A 19,245-nucleotide genomic window follows, 5' to 3' on the forward strand; every position below is an offset into this window, starting at 1 on the left:
AAGCTAGTAAATGACCTCTCGCTTGTTAATTGCTGAGATGGGTTCCAGCTTCCTTTCAACTCTGAACTGGACTAAGCGGTAAAGGAAATGTATGAATAAATGTCAGAAATAAATCAAGGATTTAACATTTTACAGCGCAGCAGCCTTCATGGCAAACCAAAAGACTGAGCAGAGTAGTGATGGCTAAGAAACAACACAATGGGTAAAATGCAACAAATAATATTTGTTGCAGGAGTGAGTCCTCCCCCACCCTCTCTGAGTTAGCTCACATGCTTTACTCCATTTCAGTCAGCTTAATCAGATTATTATGTGAACACAGACTATGTATAGGGTTTATGATTATCATCTTAGCTCGATCATCATTCTTTGGAAGCGTGAACAAGTGATAACAATAACTGATTTAGACTCAAAGCATAACACCGGATATTATTCTGTGAAATATTCTGTGTGTGCTTGTGGCTCAGCTGCTGCGGCCATTTTCATGAGTGCATTCAACACAAATAGTGCATGATTAGAACAGCTACTAATTTGACTGCTGACTCAGTTTTATGCACTGACTTGACACCAACTACTACATGTCAGGTTCCTGTTAATCATCTAAGGCCAAATGGGGTACAAACCAAAATAAGCATATTGGGATTTATAGTGAAATAATCTAGAAAAGCTATGTACAAATAAAAGTGTCAGATGTAGCTGGAAAATATCTATCCATCTTCTATGCCTTATTTATCCTATTGAGGGTCATGAGAAGGCTGTAGCCAGTTGATTATAGGGTCAAACTCACTCCTACGATCAATTTAGTCACCAATTAACCCAGCATGCATGTTTTTGGACTGTGGGAGGAAACCAGAGCACCTTACCTTACACATGCAGAGTGAGAAAATGCAAACTTGAAACAGGAACCTTCTTGCTATATTGTTAAAACAATACACACCACATTTTGCCACACAAACACAAATTATTTGCAGATATTGTTTTCAGTATAAAATACAGGCATTTCAAAACAAATATTGTATAAAAATAGAGCATATCAGGTGTTACCATGAGTGTGCTCCTGTAAACCTAAGTACAAAACTGGGATATTTTTGTGCCATAACATGTGAAAGTCCAATTCACAGGTATTTGTATGTAAAAATCACTTGATGCAAAACTAAAGTATCAATCAATCTTTATTTATAAAGCACTTTTCATACAAAAAAATGTAACGCAAAGTGATTTATATTTACAACATAATGAACAAACAAAAAAAGGCAAGATACACATTTTTATCCATCAAATCCCCCCAGATCATGAACCCACAGATCACACATATACATATACAACACACGCATAGACATGATCACACACCGACACACATGTACATGAAATTACATCTCTAGAAGCACCATCTTAACCCTCACTAACCACATCGGGGAAAATAAGAGACTGAAAAAATAAAAGATGTTAAAGTGAAATTAAAAAAAGAATAAAAACATCACACATTAAATATAGTAAATACAATTAACTAAACTTAAAATAACATTGGATTAAAAAACTATTATAATCCAAGAATAATTAATCAAAAGCTTTGCTAAAAAGTTTTCTAAAGCTGGTTTCTAAAGCTAGTTGTTACCAAAAAACCAGAACCATGTGAAAAAAAAGACACTTGATATAAAAAAAATCAGCCAGATGTTTTAAAAAAAAGAAAAACACTGAAGCGGATACACAAAGCCTTCATTTTAATCACACTGCTTCTGAACACAGAAAGCCTCAGACCTTTGCGGGTCCAGTTGGAAAGGGGAAGGGGTCAGGAACCCTGAGTTGGTAACCACTGTGCTAGACACAAACTTTGAGTGGACCTTAAAAGGATATTTGTGGCACACTGCCAGTCATACCAACAGTAAGATCCCTGAAAAAAGATGAATCAGAATATTATGCCTGAATCAGAATATTAGTCATTTTTATACTCACCTTTGCAACAAGGGACTGATAGCATATCCACTGCCAGCACACTGACAAACAGGCAGAGAGAGGTAAATGCCCTTATCGCTGCCTGCCATATGATGGGATTAGCTGGAGTGTTGTCCAACAAAGCATTAATGAACAGTTTTAATTGCCTGCATAGCATTTCCTGCCAAGCTCCTGAACTGCACCCCCCCACCCCACCCCCATGCGCGCGTAAACACACACACACACAAACTTGTACAGCTACTTTTGCTGGGCGATTGCACAAACTTCCATTTATTATATATAGCCTACCCCAAACTAGGACTTTACCCATTTTGACACAACAGGCACACATGTGCATGAGGGCATAACCTTGCCCTGCATCAGGCAACCATTAGATTATCATAATTGTCTCGAGAAAATTTTGTTAATTTATCAGTTTTGACTCGTTCATGGACAACAGCTCCACAAAGCTGCCAGCTGTCTTGCAGTCGGGTAAAAACAATCAATTTATTTTGTGTGTTAGTTGTCATCACTTTTAGTTGAACAGCTAGTGTCATTTTGCAAAGAATTGTTTGGCTTTTTATCCTTTTAACTTGAATAGTAGTTACTTTACATTTGAGTGTAATTGATTAATTATTTTTTTATATTTAGACTTTTGTGCTAAAATAAATAATTAACTTTCAAGGAACAAGCCTGCGTGCTTATATTTTCTCTGGGTCATCCAGGTGGCATTGTCAGTCATCCAAATTGTCAGCGTGACATTTGAAGCGTTGTCTGTGGAAATACAGATAGCATCTTTCCACCAGGTCCCCATAGCTATTGTTTGTCTCAGACCAGCAGCTATGTTCTGCCCGGTGTGATCTGGAAAAAGTGAGTCTGGAGAAATTTCATTTTAATGTTGAAATCTGCGTCAATAAAATGTAGCGCGACATTTATCTACGGCTCTATGGTGCGGTTTTACCACAGATCCATAACGGTGGTGAAACATTGGACTGTAGCAATAGTCCTTCGCAAACGCATCACCATACTCATCATATAGGTCAGGGAGAGTCACTCCACTAACATGGAGACGAGATGGCAGTGACACCGTTTGTCCAAAGTGTTGATGAGTTTCCTAAATCCTGGATTGTTCACTGTGTTAACTGAGAAAAAAGTTCTGTTTGTTTATAAGGTTTGTCTCTCTATATCTCTGGGAGCTGGTGGATTATTTAGTCGCTACTCACAAAAATTGAACATTTTTCTATTTTCTTGTTGCGTCGCAAGCCCCTGAGTGCTCGTCTATGTGAACAAGTGCAACATTTCACATGCACAAATCTCGCCTGAAGCTTGGCTGGAGGAGGGCAGCAATTCTCGCCTCATTGTGCAAGTAAAAGAGCCATACACCATTGAGCTAGAGGCCAGTGCAGTTCCATATGCTCTCCACCCCACGCAGTCCCCCTTCCTTCAAGTGATAAAGTAAAGACAGACTTGGAACGAAGGGAGGACATGGGGTGATTTCTAAAGTGACTCAACCTACACCCTGGTGTGCTGTCATGGTTGTGGTACCAAAAGCGCAACCTGGGAAAAAACAACTCTGTGTGGACCTGACACATTTGAACAAGTGGGTGCACTACATACATACATACAGATATACATACTCCCAGCAGTCTATCACATGCTAGCCATGCTGACTGGAGCCAAAGTGTTCACAAAGTTGGATGCAACCTCTGGATTTTGACAAATCCCATTGTCAAAGGAGAGCAGGCTCCTCACAAACTTCATCACCCCATTCGGGGGGTACCCATTCAATCACCTCCCCTTTGGGATATCACCAGCCCCAGAGCACTTTTTGCATTGCATGTCACAGATGCCGGAGGGGTGTGAAGGAGTAGTTTATCATGCAGACGACATTGTGGTGCATGGCAAGGACATGCAACAGCACAAAACCACACTGAATCAGGTCCTGAAAAGGTTAAGAGAGGTAGGACTGACCCTGAATGAAAAGTGTGAGTTTGCAAAAGATAACATCATGTTTGCAGGTCACCACATTTCTGCACATGGAGTATGGAGATGGAGTCAGAAAGCTGACTCTGTGTGTGCTCAACTGATTTATTTATGTAAAACAGGATGGTCAGAAAAACCATACAGCCCAGGGAAAGAAATCCCTTAGTGTGGCAGGAGAACTAATTCCGAGAGGTCAAAGAATAATACACAGCTTTCCACAGCTGTTGCAGCTCTGCTGGAATCATGCCCTGAGTGAGCGAGTGCAGCAGCCCTTCCAGCATGAAACAAGAAATCCTCACAAAACTTCACAGTGGTCATCAAGGAATTGTGAAATGCAGCGCAAGCGCATGCCAGTCTATGTGGTGGCCAGGGATTTTGGTACACATAAACAAGGTGGTGGAGAGTTGCAACACATGTTCACACCACATAACAGCACAAAGAGTCTTGTCTCCTGGTACTGAACTACTTCTCAAGGTACATCGAGGTGGGACCCTGCACTAAAGGACATATTTGGTCATCATGGGATTTCAGAGACTGTTATCTCAGATAACGACCCTCAATACAGCAATTACTTACTCAGAGATTTTTCCAAAGATTATAGATTTTCACATATTACAAGCAGCCCAGGATATCCACAGGCTAACCAGGAAGCAGAACAGATTGTGACCACTGTTAAAAACTTGTGGAAAGAAGGAGAGGATAAACTACAAGCACTGATGGCTTATAGAGCAAAACCACTGGAATGTTATTCTCCATCACAACTTCTTATGGAACAACAGCTACGTACAACTGTACCACAGCTCCCAGCATCACTACAACCGCACTGGCCCAATATCGGAAGACTCAGGAAACAAGAGAAGAAAGCAAAGGGGAAACAGCAACACAACTACGACGTGTCACAGAACCCGGCCTCTACAGCCACGTCTGTCGCGTCAGAATAACTGACTTCCAAGGCAAGGCAAGGCAAATTTATTTGTATAGTGCATTACATGAACAATTCAAAGTGCTTTACATAAAACATTAAAAGCATCACAGCGGGGTGCAGGAAGTAAGAAAAACAAACACTAAAAGAAATAAAAGAAATTAAATAAAAATAGTAAGAAACAAGCTAAAAAAAAAAAAAAATAGATAAAACGCAAGAAATAAAGCTCCAGATTGGGGAATTTAACATTTTTGATAAAAGGCAGCAAACAGAAAAGTTTTAACCCTGATTTAAAACTGCTGAGAGTTTCAGCAGACCTGCAGTTTTCTGGGAGTTTGTTCCACATGTGAGGAGCATAAAAGCTGAATGCTGCCTCTCCATATGTAGTTCTGATTCTGGGAACAGAAAGTAGACCTGACCCTGATGACACGAGGGATCTGGTTGGTTCATAACATACCAGATGATCCTGAATGTATTTTGGTCTTAAACCATTCAGTGCTTTGTAAACTAACAGCAGGATGTTTAAATCAATTCTCCATCAATTCATCATTTCAAAACTGGGAGTGTAAACTATAGAAGGATGAGTTATACAGACTGTGGTGTTTATATTGCAACAATAATTCAAAATTGTATAGATTTTGAATCAGCAAGTGGACAGCATTACGTCTTTAATAAAAATGTGCTCTTCAGACCCTTTTTGTTTTAACAATGAACAGAGACAGACAAGGGAAATACTAGCTGGAAACAGCTTCTCTCCCCTGGCAAAATCATGTTGAGAACCCCAGCAGAGAGAGTGATTGCTACTCCAGAGTCTCAAACAATAAACCCATCCCATTTCTTCCAGTCTGAGGCTTTTTGGAACACCACATTTGTCACCAAATGTACTGGGAGTGCTAGTGATGCAGTGCATCTATAAGCTCAGAGAAAGCTCATTTTCTTTCTCATATCTTGTCAAATTCCACCTTGAATTAGTAAAGGAGCAATGAATGAATGAATGAATGAAACTATATTGTCATTGCAACATTGCAAGATATTGCAAGCATATCTTTTAGTGTTTATGTGCCCATAATCAATCGTTAGTCTGATAGTACTTTTAACATTGTTTTTTTAATAGTTCTTTGACAGCTTTCATGCTTAATTGATATCCTGTGCTAAAGCCTCATGGTGAGCAGTAACACTTGGTCTTGCCTGAGTCAGAAAATTGCCCCTTATTATTGAGGACAGTATAATTAGTATTCCATTTGCTCTAAAGAGCCATCATCTCATCAACACAAGCCTCTCTAGCTAGGACAGGTTGATAATGTGCTTGTGTCGTTCAAAAAAACATTACATACTTGACATAATTTTCTGAGTGCTACCAACACATCTTATAACTAAAGTGTAACTCTTAACACTGCAAGAGTTACGTAAACATGCTTCATATTCAGCCACATTCGTCACTGTGGGAACATTGAAATCCACTGTCATTAGTGCTCAAGTTTGTGAAAGGTTAACGCACCATGCTGGTATAGATTCTCAGCTATCATTAGCTTGAATAAAGGCAACTAGGCACTTTGTTTTTGCTTCTTTATATATCCCTTCTAATATATATATATATAGATATATATATTAGGGGTAGGACTCAATTAAAATTATTCTAATTAATTAGAGGCATTGTAATTATTCATTAATTAATTGATCTTGATTAATTGCATTTTAATCGCAAAGGAATATTTGCACCAACAAGAAGCATTTTTTTTTATTTAAATGGATTTCAGTGAAAGACTGAATCAAATAAGAGACACAGAAAATTAATATTGTAAACTCAAGCTCTAGTAATGTCTGTAAAAATGCATTTATTTGCATTTCAATTCAAAACAGTAGGAAAAGAAATAGAAAATATCCCTGGCAAAAACTGAATAGACCTAAAGTTAAAGTCCCATTGCAAGTACTTTAATTGTTTTCTAATTAATAATCTACAACATGTTACAGTACTTTGTCCAAATTCTTCATTTATAGATGTTAATATCTGAAGGTAAGCCAGGGCAGGATCAGCCAGTGTCATTTTTGCAGGTTTCATTTTCTGTTTTCACTTCATACTAGCAGAAGTAAACATGTGCTCCTCTGACTGCAGCTGTGGATGTTTTTGGACGGGGAAGGCCTGCAGCTCAAAAAGAAGAAGTAAACGATACGTGCGTTCATGTCAGTCTCCAAAAGTCCCCAGTAATAAGTCACTAGATTTGTTGCTAGTCGATTACTTTTAAATACAGTTGCTAGAGAGGTCTGAAAACTCACTAAATATAGCATCAAAGTTGCTAAGTTGTTAGCCAAGCTCTGGTGTGCGTAGCCATCTAAACAGTGTACCAGGAACTCGTCCAGTGACAAACGTTCTGCGTTGTTTGGAATTCTAACTGCGATTAAAATGTAACTACACCCCCTACTTTTTGCGTAACTCCACCTACTGCTGAGTTTGAATAATGCCTGAAAATGCAAGGGTTGGGGAGTGAGGCATGGGTTGATCAAGGAGCAGAGAGTAGGCTGGTCGGAATACACAGGCAGAAATGATTGACAGACATCACTAGCAAGATACAAAGCGAGATTCACAAAGCACATAGCCACAGAGCGGTCTTTGAGGTGGAAGACGTTTCCTCTCCTGAATCTCCCCAACTACACAAGAACAAGGTGGTCCTGAACTGTATCAGTCTGAGTCGTTAGTGCTGCTGGTCTGTCAGCAAGTCCAGCAGGCTTTTGAAAGCTGTGGAGACTCGTAGCAGGTTGTGGCAGCTGCAAGAAGTGCTGCTGTACGTTGCCGCTGCCTCAATTTGACCTGCTGTCTGTCGCCAGATGAGAATCAGCAGGTAAAGCATAGTCTCAAAAGCACAAGTCCATCCCATTGCAGGAATATTTAATCAGAAACTCGGTGAAAGAATAGAAGTCTGAAACTAGAAAATCTACAACATATAAGTTCACATCCCTTCATATGCGTTGGTGGGCGTGGTTTTCTATGCCTGCAAGGTGAGGACCCATCTGTTTGCATCTAAAGGGAGGGGGCTGTGGGTTTTTAAAATCTTCTTACCCCTACCCCTTTAAATGCATTTAAGAAATTAATGTTTTGTTTAGTTTTTTTTCTGTAATGAACCCATTTTGTGGGTGATGGATTGTCATAATGCTACACAGTTGTCGGTGAGTATAAACAAATAGCCACATGGCTATTTTACTTGGAGCAATCCCCAAGTAAATATTTGTTATTGAAAAAGAAAAGTCATTCTATTTTATCTTTCTTTTATATAGCATCCAAAATGCCTCATTTTGGATGTTATATAATATATATATAATATATATATATATATATATATATATATTATATATATATATTGTATATATTGTGTCTTGTGCTTGTCCTGCTTTACTGTTGGTGTTGTATTGCTACTGGTACCCAAATTTCCCTGAGGGCTCTCTGAAGGGAATAATAAAGTATTTCTATTCTATTCTATTCTATTCTATTCTATATATATATATATATCTGCTCATTGTAGCAGAATAGTTATAATACCCTAAATATCATCTGTAAAGCAATGATTCAACAGAACAACGTCCAACCAGGGCTGCATCAAATGCCAACACTCTCCAACCTCTCTCCTTCTCTTAGCATCTCTTAATGCTGCTTATGCAGAGAGGAAGAAATCTGATGTCATGCCTGCCTGCCCTCGGTTGTCAAGCCCTCAAACACACACAAACACACATACATACACAGACAAACATTATTTACAGTATAATTACTTCCATGACAGTTCAGATGCAAACCCATCACTGAGTATTATCAAACTACTGAGGCGTGTAGCTGTCTTTAATATAGAGAGAAACCTCTATTCTATTACAGAGCTACATAGCCATTGACACACCCAATGTTATCCAAAAGATAAATTTCTTTCCCTTTTCCTTTCTTTACCTACATTGTTTCTTTCATAAATCCACTTATTTGACATTACAAAAATCTTAGCTCAACGTCAATCACACAAACTTCCTGAAGCCAGAATAACCCATCAAACATTATATATTCTATTTATTACCATTCAGATTTGGAGTAATGTGCAAAATTTTGCAAAAAATAGCAGGCATGCAATGTTTATATGAGTTTTCTAACAACTGAAGTCACCATACAGATCCTGTGTAGATGACTGTGTGATCACAAAGATCACTCAGTCATCTATACTCAGAGCACTGTCATCTTGTTGTTCTTTCTGTTGCTCATAACCTGAGCCACCCGAGCAGAACATGCACTTGTCTTTGCTTCATGCTTTTGAGCTTTGCTGAGAGGCATGCTGAGACAAACTGGATGTAATTAGGTGGATGTTTGTGAGACAATTGGATATTAATTTGGGTTTCACCACTCAATGTGGTGTTGAATGCCATGCTCATATCTCCTGCAGAGACTTTATGTTTGCAGACAGATGTTCTTTAAGAAGTCGCTTCTTCATTAAGAACTGTGACACAAGCTCTGAGCGTAGCTGGTGTAGACATTTATCATGGATGTAATATACACTTTAATGTACTTTGAAATGTCTAGTCCTTTTTTTTTCTTTTAGGTTTTTTGTTTGTTGACTTTGGGAGAGCTTGGCAATAAAACAACAGTAAGCAGAGATTTGTGTATTTAAATATTAAAGAAATTAATGCTAAGGCACAGTCGTTTTGGTTGATGGAGACTGTATGGTGAACTGTTCAAACTTGTACAGAATAAATAAATAGGCTGTGTTTCAGGAAAAATGTGAGAGACAGATTACAGATTAAGCGTGCCGCATCCAGCTCTCTAACTCTTCTTTCTGTCTCTTTTCTCATGGTAAATACTTAGCTTTTCTCTTCTTGGAGGAAATAGTGGGAAACAGTGAGTCAGGTTGGAGTACTGAGAGCTGGACTGGACTGTTAATGCTGCTCAATGAATTAGGAGTTGGTTCTGCCGGTTTACCATTTGAATGACTGGGAAGCTTTGGAAGGTGGTGAGCTCTTGATACAAAGAGATGCTTCACAGCCTAAATGCACTTTGCTTCACATCTACATGTCTAAATATTTGCTGCTAGGAACACAGCTTGTTGTGCATGAATGGAAAGTTATTATACTGTACAACAACACAGAAAATATTATATTATATTAGATAGTTTTTGTTTTTGCATATGTAATTAAGCTTTACTTGATGATTTTCATTGAGTTCTGCAATTAAGTTTGTTCATAAAAATATTTTATTTGAAAAAGAAAACTTTGTACTGTATTTCTGATCATAACCATGATCAATAATTAAAGGCAAAATTATTAAATAATTGTAAAATTTCAAGTAAAAAGTATTGATATTGGTATTGGCGATACTTTCCCTGGATTTACTATTTGTCGGATCGATACCAAAATTGACAATATTGCACAGCCCTGCTTTAATGGCCACAGGTTTAGAAAATGAATTTACTGTTTCTATAAATATAGGGACATGCTTAAGAACAAATCTCCACAATCTATCACAGAAATATTAGAATATTACACTTTATATTATTGTATTATTGCATTCCCTTTTTCTTTAAGTATACTGTGAAGTAGTGATAAGACCCACATCGACCTCTCTGCTAAATGGCTCCATTTTGTTCCTATATTGGGAATATCCACAACAGATAGTAGTACAAACTGGACTGGTGCAATAATAAATAAACAATACATATGAGAACGTTAGCCTTTGTATATTTCATTAACAAATAATGAAAAAATAAGGTAATAAGTTTTACCTTTCCATAATGGTCAATGTGGTTATTATGCTGGGAACACTGAGTTTAAACCCAGATAGTCAGAGTAAATTGTTTGTGAAAGCCCATCTCAGTACATCAGCTGATCTCACTGCCAAGCCACATCAGCTGATTGATCAGCTGATTCCCTTCCAATAGAAAAACACCATCCAAAGCGTTCTATCTAAGCTTGACCTGCCTTTGTTGTCTTCTCTGCAAGCCATTTTGTAACCCACATCCACCCCAGCTCCTTGGAATACTCTGTCAGATTTAATCAATTTCATGTTTGTTGTCACTGATGCTGCTTGGTTCTGTACTGTAGGGGGTCTTTGATTATCCTCGCCCTACCTCAGGCATTCTCTTCCTGCACATGGAGGATCAGGAAGGTCCCATGACAAAACCAACCTGATCTCACAGAAATACGTAATTGTTCAAACTTACATGCCGGCACAACAGAAAGTAGGGCAATGGTGGGCAAATTATGTTTGCACAACTTTTCTGGTTCCGCAACAACAAAATAAAGGCACTAGAGATGTGGTGTTCATGAACGAGTCTATTCTTTTAAACGGTTCTTTTAAATGAACAATGAGAACTGAGTCGCATCTGTGAACCGTTTTTTTGTGGGATCACAAACAAACAAGATCTTCAATAATCCATAAATCCATGTCTAAAGGGCACAAGTTAAGTTTTTTAATGCAGAAAAATGAATTTTTAACATGTTCATCATCATTTCCCTAAATTAACTGTGCTCAGGCTGATCTCAAAAATGGTTTATATGATTTCTTATGAAAAATAATGCGCATATATACTTGTATATATCGTACCATCAGGACCAAGTTTAATCAACTTAGAAGTTGTGTGTATGTAGGACTGTTCTGGTTCTGAAAAAACAGAAAATGCAGAAAAAATGTTCTTAGTATCTTTATCATAATTTTACTGATTTAACTATAGTACACTATGATCGTTTTTTTTTTTTTTTTTTTTTCTATTATCAATTTATCACTAATACTGGTAATAACAAGAAGTACAGTAGGACTTGCACTGAATGGGCTCCTGATTCAGACGTTCTCATTCAACTGAATCACCATTATCAGTAGTTATCAGCCCATTCATATGGGACAGTCAGCTGTTATCATCCATTCACATTGCTGATGAGCAGCACTGATACAGGACTCTCGATCCCGTCTGACAGGAATCCAGTCTGCCTGCAGACCTCAAATTCTTATTCACATTACAGCACATGTTCAGGAAAAACAACATAAAACTAGGATATTTAAACTGTGACTATGGGCAAAAGAACAATAAAAAGGCTGCTTCTCAATCCCAATATCCTTCTAAACAGCCTTTTTTTTATTATTTACAAAGATTCTCTAAGGTCTTGCACGATCACTGCTAACATCGTTGCTATGGACACTGCTACGTGCATGGCATGTTCCAATACTGTTTTGGGCTGTCTGCCATCAGTGGGGTGCATTCAATTTCAAATTCCAATTGGTCAACGCTAGGAGTTTTATAGGCTTAGTCCATGTCTATTTTCACGTATATTAAAGAAATATACAGGAAGTATTTTGTTCTTTTTTTTTCTTTTGTGTTTACAATTTGACATGACATACAATAAAGCACTTCAAAATTTTGGCCTTGTTTTATGTTTAAATGGTTACTTGAAATTACATTTGCCTACAGGGATAGTTGAAAAAACATATGAGTGTGTGTGCAGATGATGTCTTGAACTATTACTTTAAAAACATGATCAACATGGGGTTACAAAGGTCTTTATAGATCACATCCCTCTTTAAACCCTGTTTTACTATCATTTATTTAATCAAACTGAACTTAGTTAAAAAATAATTAAATAATCCCAGAGGGAAACTAAATTTGTTTAAATTTAATGCATTGCATTAACACCGCAGCAATGCAATATTTAATTACTTAAGCACATGCAAAAAACTGAAAAACTGACTTTCGAATCTTGACCTCAGTGCATATTTCAAGGCTTATATTTTAACAACAAAAGAGGCTAGAGACATGGGACCAACTGTTATAGAGAAGTCTTGACTTGAGCTGTCATGTAATAACTCGTGTGTTATAACCACCAATTGAATTACATTTTTGAGATCTGAATCCACAATTGTGTTTACCATCCCTTTAAGACCCTTTTAAGACAACACTGGTGTTAACCTTGCAAACAGGACTTTTGATATGCGTGTGTGTTAGAGGACACTATATGAAACAACCCAACACGAGTGTCATAGGTTTTGAACCAGGCCTGAAGAACAGCAAAAGAATTTTAATGTCTATAGTGTTGTTGCATTTGACTGAGATGCTTCATCTGAAGAAAGGTAGGAAAAAAGGTAGGAAAGGTAGGTTTATTCTTTCAAAATAGTTGAATACAAATGCTGTTTGTTTTCATGTTGGCTTTTTTTGTAAACAGTGCTGTAAAAATGTGATTTTTGGGAAGAATGGAAATGTTTTTGAAAATACTTGTGTTAATGTGCAGGTGCTTTTAATATTGTTGTATGCTGCATTCAAAAATGTGTATTCAAATGTACCTTAGAAGAAATTGAAGATTAAGCCATTTAAATACATTTTAAATCATAAATCACAAAAACAGAAATTAAGACATGAAGGATCCAAATTGCATGGGATTGTTTGCATCTCCTAATGGGTCAATTAATCATGTAGGCCACAGCATGTGTCACATATTACAACAGCACATTCTTTTCATTTCCTCATAGCATGAAATTTTCCTCTCCCACCAACCTTGTTTCCTTTTCTATAGCAGAAATATCTCCAGGCAGTCTTGCAAGACAATGTCACACAATTACCCCACGCAAAATGCACGGTGGCACTGACAAATGTAGTTTTTACTGAGCAGGAGAAACTATGTTCTCACATCAGAGTTAAATACCTCCTATTTATCTCAGCCAAGACAAGAGAGAAAAAAGGGCAATAGAAAAGGGAAGTCAGGGGGAGAGAAAGTGTTTGAGATCATGACAGGCAGAGAGAGGGGGGAAGTAAGCCATGGGCAATGGAGACATTGCAAGACGTTCCATGACAACCAAGCAGGAGGATTGTGAACCATTTTGTCCTGTGTTCCTAATAGGAATGTCACATGTCACAAGTGAGGAACTGCACACTGAGAAGGTGCAGCTGCGTAATGATCTCTAGTTTATTTCTCATGCAGAGATGAGTGACAAGGACTATTTTGTTCAACTCAACTTAATTGAAAGTGATGTAACTATGAAATTCTTTTCTAGTTTCAGTTATGAGTCACATAGTAGATAGTAGATAGGTCCAGGAAACCTATATAAAACAGCTTAATGATTTTTCTTTTAATAATATATATAACTACATCCATCATGGGGTAATGGAAAAATCTCTGCAAAGAAATACACAACATTCATATGTAAAAATATTAAGAGCAATCAATAACTGTAATTGTGTTTGTTCTATAATTGTTTCTGTTTTACGAGACAAAATCGTCTTTTAAAATGGAATTTCATGGAATTATGTGTTTTGCAAAGTGTTTTGAGCCATTTACAGCACGTTTGAGGGGAACATGGCTTTACTACATCTGCCTCTGCTTTACTACCAAACCACGAAGAGAGAAAACAGATTTCATCATGATGAAATCTGTTTTCTCTCTTCATGGTTTGGTCTACTTGGTTAGTTAGAAATCAAAACTACTTGGTTAAAAAAAATGGGTTAAAAGCTTGACGGCACTACAATATATAATTTCTGTTTAGGGATTGTGTAGTGCTGTCAATTTTTTTATTTATTTAGTTACATTCAGCTCCAGGGTCTCTGGTATAGTACTCAACACAGATATAGTCTTTTTTGTGTCACTGACTCGAATACGGCTGCCCAGCAAATGACTGCAAAGCAGTTTGCACTCTCAATCCCAGACTTATTGAAGATATGCTGCTGCTGACTTTCTGCAAACATCAAAGAACCTAAACTTCCTAAAGAAGTAGTCTGCTTCTTGTAGACAGCCTCGTTGTTGCATTTTCAGTTCAGTCTATTGCCCAGTCTACACCCATCTGTAGTTTTCCACCACTTCTATGTCATCTTTCAGGATGGAAATAATATTAAGCTATAACCTAGTCCTTCTAAAATCATTTTCTTTGTCTGGTTTACTTTTAAGATAAGTGGATCGCTTCCACAAAAGTTCCCTGCACTCAGCTTCCTGTTAATCACGGATACATCTCACAAGTGCAGAGACTTCTAAGTGTTTCTGGAAATGAGTTGTACTGTCTTCTGTATTGCTTATGTATGTTACTAAACAACCTGTCAGATACACAATCCTTCCGTGTCACAAACTATGGTCAACTTTTCAGGTGGTCGATAGTACAGGGAAATGTGGAAGTATCGATCTCTTTTTATCTGGAGTTTCTGACAGTACATGCAGAACAATGGAGGAAAGACAGAGAAGCTGCATTCATCTGTATGTAAAAGTGAATACAGTTGTGTCATTGTATATATTTTCTTCTTTAATAATTCTCTGGTATGAAAATATCCTAATTTATCCTAGCATTGGAATATGCATTGCAGAAACTAGTCGGGCCATTGTCATGCTGCTGGCAGGTGGACATGTGAGCATGTTAAAATTAGCATGTTCATATATTTTTTTTCCTTGAATGAAGAAAAGGTATACATGTGGCTTGAAAAGTTGCAATGGACAGACATAAAATAAGGCTTCCCACAAAATCCTAGTGTAATTCAATCCCTGTTAATAAGGATTCAGGTCCTTTCATTTTCTCATCGAGAGAGAGAGAGAGAAAAAAAAAAACATTAGACAGGACTTGACATTTGCTAGCATTTGTCAGGTCCCTGAGGAAGTTATCTTAACATAGACATTGCCAAAGCTCTCATACCATGTACAAGAGGTACCCAGATATAAGTGGTCTGCCTATAATCTCGCACAGGAACACCATTCAGCAATGAGAGATGAGGTCTTATAACAGCAGGGACAGAAGACAGATACCCTACTCTGTAAAGTCAAATAACGCAGTGTAATGAATATACAAGCTCCAGTTTTCCTTGAGTTTTCCATCAAAAACAATGATGGACGTTATCTGAGGCCCATCTCACCCCTTTAAAATGGTACAAAATGGTTTAATCCACACATGCACCAATTGAACTGTGTTAAATGGTCTATGTATGGCTTGATTGGACAGCCACAGGAGGCTGAGGAGAGCAGTCACCTCTTTTCCCAAGAAAGAAAAATCAGGCAACCCAAAAAATAAAAAATAAAAGAGAAAAAAGAAAGGAATAAGAGAGAAAATGAAGTGAGTTGCTTCATGATTTCTTTGAAAAGTGACGTGAGCAGCACGACTCAACTAAAGGCTATTTATGCTCTACAGCGTAAAGGACAGATACAGAGCCTTTTATCTGTCTTCTGTGTCCTTTATGTGCTTAATTTGGTTCATTTTCAAGAGAGAGCTAATGAATGCAAAGCCTGCCATAGCAAATGGAGTAGTACCACCAGAAAACATGGGGGCAGTGTTGAGCAGTGCAACAATTGAAAGAAACAAAAAAGGAGAAGGAGTGCATGGCGGTGGTCTGCGCAACGTATGGCAGCACACGCCACCGCCATCTACTGCCATCTACTGCCATCTACTGGACTACCTCGTTTTAGAGCTCTCTGAAAATTGTACAGTATCATGATCTCCTCCTCCGTCACCAAGTTTGTTGATGTCTGATATTGATGTCAGACCTAAGAGGTGAACTCTGAACTCTGCACTGCCCTTTGTTGGATATATTGCCTGACAACCATGCTAATGTAAAGGATGCATGAAGACACTGATGGAACCAACATCCCTCCTCTTTGGCCTCCCACAAAAATCCCTTCAGAAACTCCAAATGGTTCAGAACTCTGCTGCCCTCATCATCACCCAAACTCCTTCCTTTCCTCACATCACTCCCATCCTGCAAGAACTCCACTGGCTTCCCATCAAGTACAGGATAGAATACAAGATCCTCCTCCATACATACAAATCCATACATAAACTCTCACCCCCTTACCTCTCAGATCTTCTCCACATAGTCACCCCTTCCAGATGTCTTCGCTCCTCCTCTTCTATCCATCCCTCCTGCCCGTCTCAGCACCATGGGGAGCAGAGCTTTCAGTCGCTCTGCTCCCCAGCTCTGGAACGCACTTCCTCCTGACCTCCGCAATACCGACTCTCTCCTCACCTTCATCTCCAAACTCAAAACTCATCTTTTCAGAACAGCATACTCTCTGTAACATTATTTTCAATCACATCCTCGCCACTCTGCCCTTTATGTTTAGGTTTTTAGATTGTGTTGTATATGTGTGCCTTTCCTGTACTTTTAATGTTTTATTATTTGTTTGTACAGCGTCCTTGGGTGCCCTGAAAGGCGCTTTAAATAAAATGTATTATTATTATTATTATTATTTACATGGATAAAGGAGGCATAAATAAGCCTTAACCCAGTCTGAGCTGATATCAGCAGCAGTTGTCTCAGAATAAAGGATTCATTTAGGGAAACACAGATCAGGTAGAGGAGAATTCCAACTTTAAGAACATAATGAATGATGAATTGTTCAAAGTCTGATTATTAAATTAACTACTGTTGTTGCATTTGAATCAGATTTGTGTATTAAAAACTACTTAGTCTTGGCAAAGATCTGTTAATCCATTCAAAGCATCAACTAGAAAAACAATTATCAGGTACTATGCGTGAGAAAGGTGTCCAGCCTGCATGTCATTACAAACAGGGTAGAATAAGTTCACGGTTAGACATGATGTACAATATAAAACATGATTCAGTGGATTTTTACTGAAAAGTTCATTCTGACATCATTTTTTAAAAATACATTTGTTCAAACACATTTCCAGCTGATGATCTTCTTTCTCTGCAAATGCAAATAAAGTCCAAGCATTTGACCTTTATTATTTATTTATTTGTTTGTTTGTTTGTTTGTTTGTTTGTTTGTTTGTTTGTTTGTTTGTTTGTTTGAAAGTGAATATTAAGGTGAGATCAAAATGGCATTTGGTATTTCAGCAGAAGTTGCTTGGGAAAAAAAGAAAGAAATGTGGGTTGCTGTGTACCATTAGAGCCTTAAGTCTAGCAACACTTCTTTATCTTAATGTGTCACATTGATTTTGTGATGTAAGAAACCAATCAGTTCTTAATCCCAGGGTGTCAGATAGGTTGCTGCCATTTAGTCAATGCTTATTACAGAACTGTTTGTTATCATGGGACAACACTTCAGAAACATGCCGGTATGCCATAGAATGAGAGACAAAGACTGCAAAGCTGCTACACTTCTGTCCTAGACACCAGGGTTTGAATAATAAACAAGAACACTATTCTTATTTCGTTTGATTTATAGAAGGGTCAGGAAAAGGTATTAGTTTTTAAAACATGATGAAAAGAAATTTTGACAGTCTTAATTTGTTCAGAGAGGAACACGTTCCACTGGCATGTAAATAATTTGACCAATTAAAACCAATTGTTCTGATGCCTAAACGTACAGTAAAAATTAAATAAATAGAAATAAAAACAAAGTGAAACCTAAACTAAAACTGGAGCTGTGACGCACATGCACAAGTCCTAACTTATGATGGTTTCTCTGACTTTGACTTGGTATTTTGTTAAGTGCAGAGGATTCTTGCAAATCATGTTGAAATCAGGAGGTTCAGAGAGAATGAGATTGTATATTGTCTATATTATATTACTGCAAGGCAGAATGAGGGACCTGAGTCTGGGATTGAAACATACCTTTCTGACCTTAAAACTTTGCATTCTTGACTCGTTTATTGAACACAGTGAGATTTTGCTGGATTTACCATGATCCGTTCCGAATACTGTTAACTTGAGAACAATAAACTATCACACCCACTGTAAATGATGTGGTTTTACTGGGTCTGTTTATTAGAAAACAGGTTACAGCTGTTGCTGCTTTACTAATGTTAGCAATATTTGTTGGACTTGCAAGTATGTGACGTAACTAAATTTATTTAAGAGTTTTTTTGTTTGTTTGTTTGTTTGATGCATTCTGTGTTTTCTATCCAGGTCTTTGGGCCCCATATTCCTGCATGTTTGAGATGTTTCCATGCTTTTACACACTTGGCTAAAATGAATAGCTCTTTAACAGGCTTAGAAAGGACTTGACAAGGATTTTGATAAATCTGAATCAGGTGTGTTGGAATTGGGAAACACCTAAAACATGCAGGGCAGTGGCTTCTGAGGTACAATATTGAGAAACACTACACTAGCTCAAGAACCACCAACTCCGAACCTCTGGGGCCAGTGTCCTGCAGATTTTAGATGTTTCCATGCTTCAACACACTTGACTCAAATGAATGGATCATTAAGAGCATTGTGTAGAACTTGACATTAAGCAGTTGGAGAAACATTTCATTTGAATCAGGTGTGTTGCTGCAAAGAAACATCTAAAATCTGCAGGACAGTTGGTGATCTCTGCACTAATGCATAACATTTTGGCTCCTCTCATTTAGAAAAAAAGTGCAGAAGAAAATGTGAAGAACAGATATACTGATCGGAATAAGTTTCCATGTTCATCAACAAGTTTTCTAATTTCAGTAAAGCAAATACATTGACCAGTGGAAAGGGATAGAGCATGTGCTAATGATCTATGCTGTTACAAAATGCTGTTAGATAAAGGGTGAATATGGGTTTAAA

Source organism: Melanotaenia boesemani, chromosome 3, assembly GCF_017639745.1.
Source record: "Melanotaenia boesemani isolate fMelBoe1 chromosome 3, fMelBoe1.pri, whole genome shotgun sequence".
In the NCBI taxonomy this organism is placed as follows: Eukaryota; Metazoa; Chordata; class Actinopteri; order Atheriniformes; family Melanotaeniidae; genus Melanotaenia; species Melanotaenia boesemani.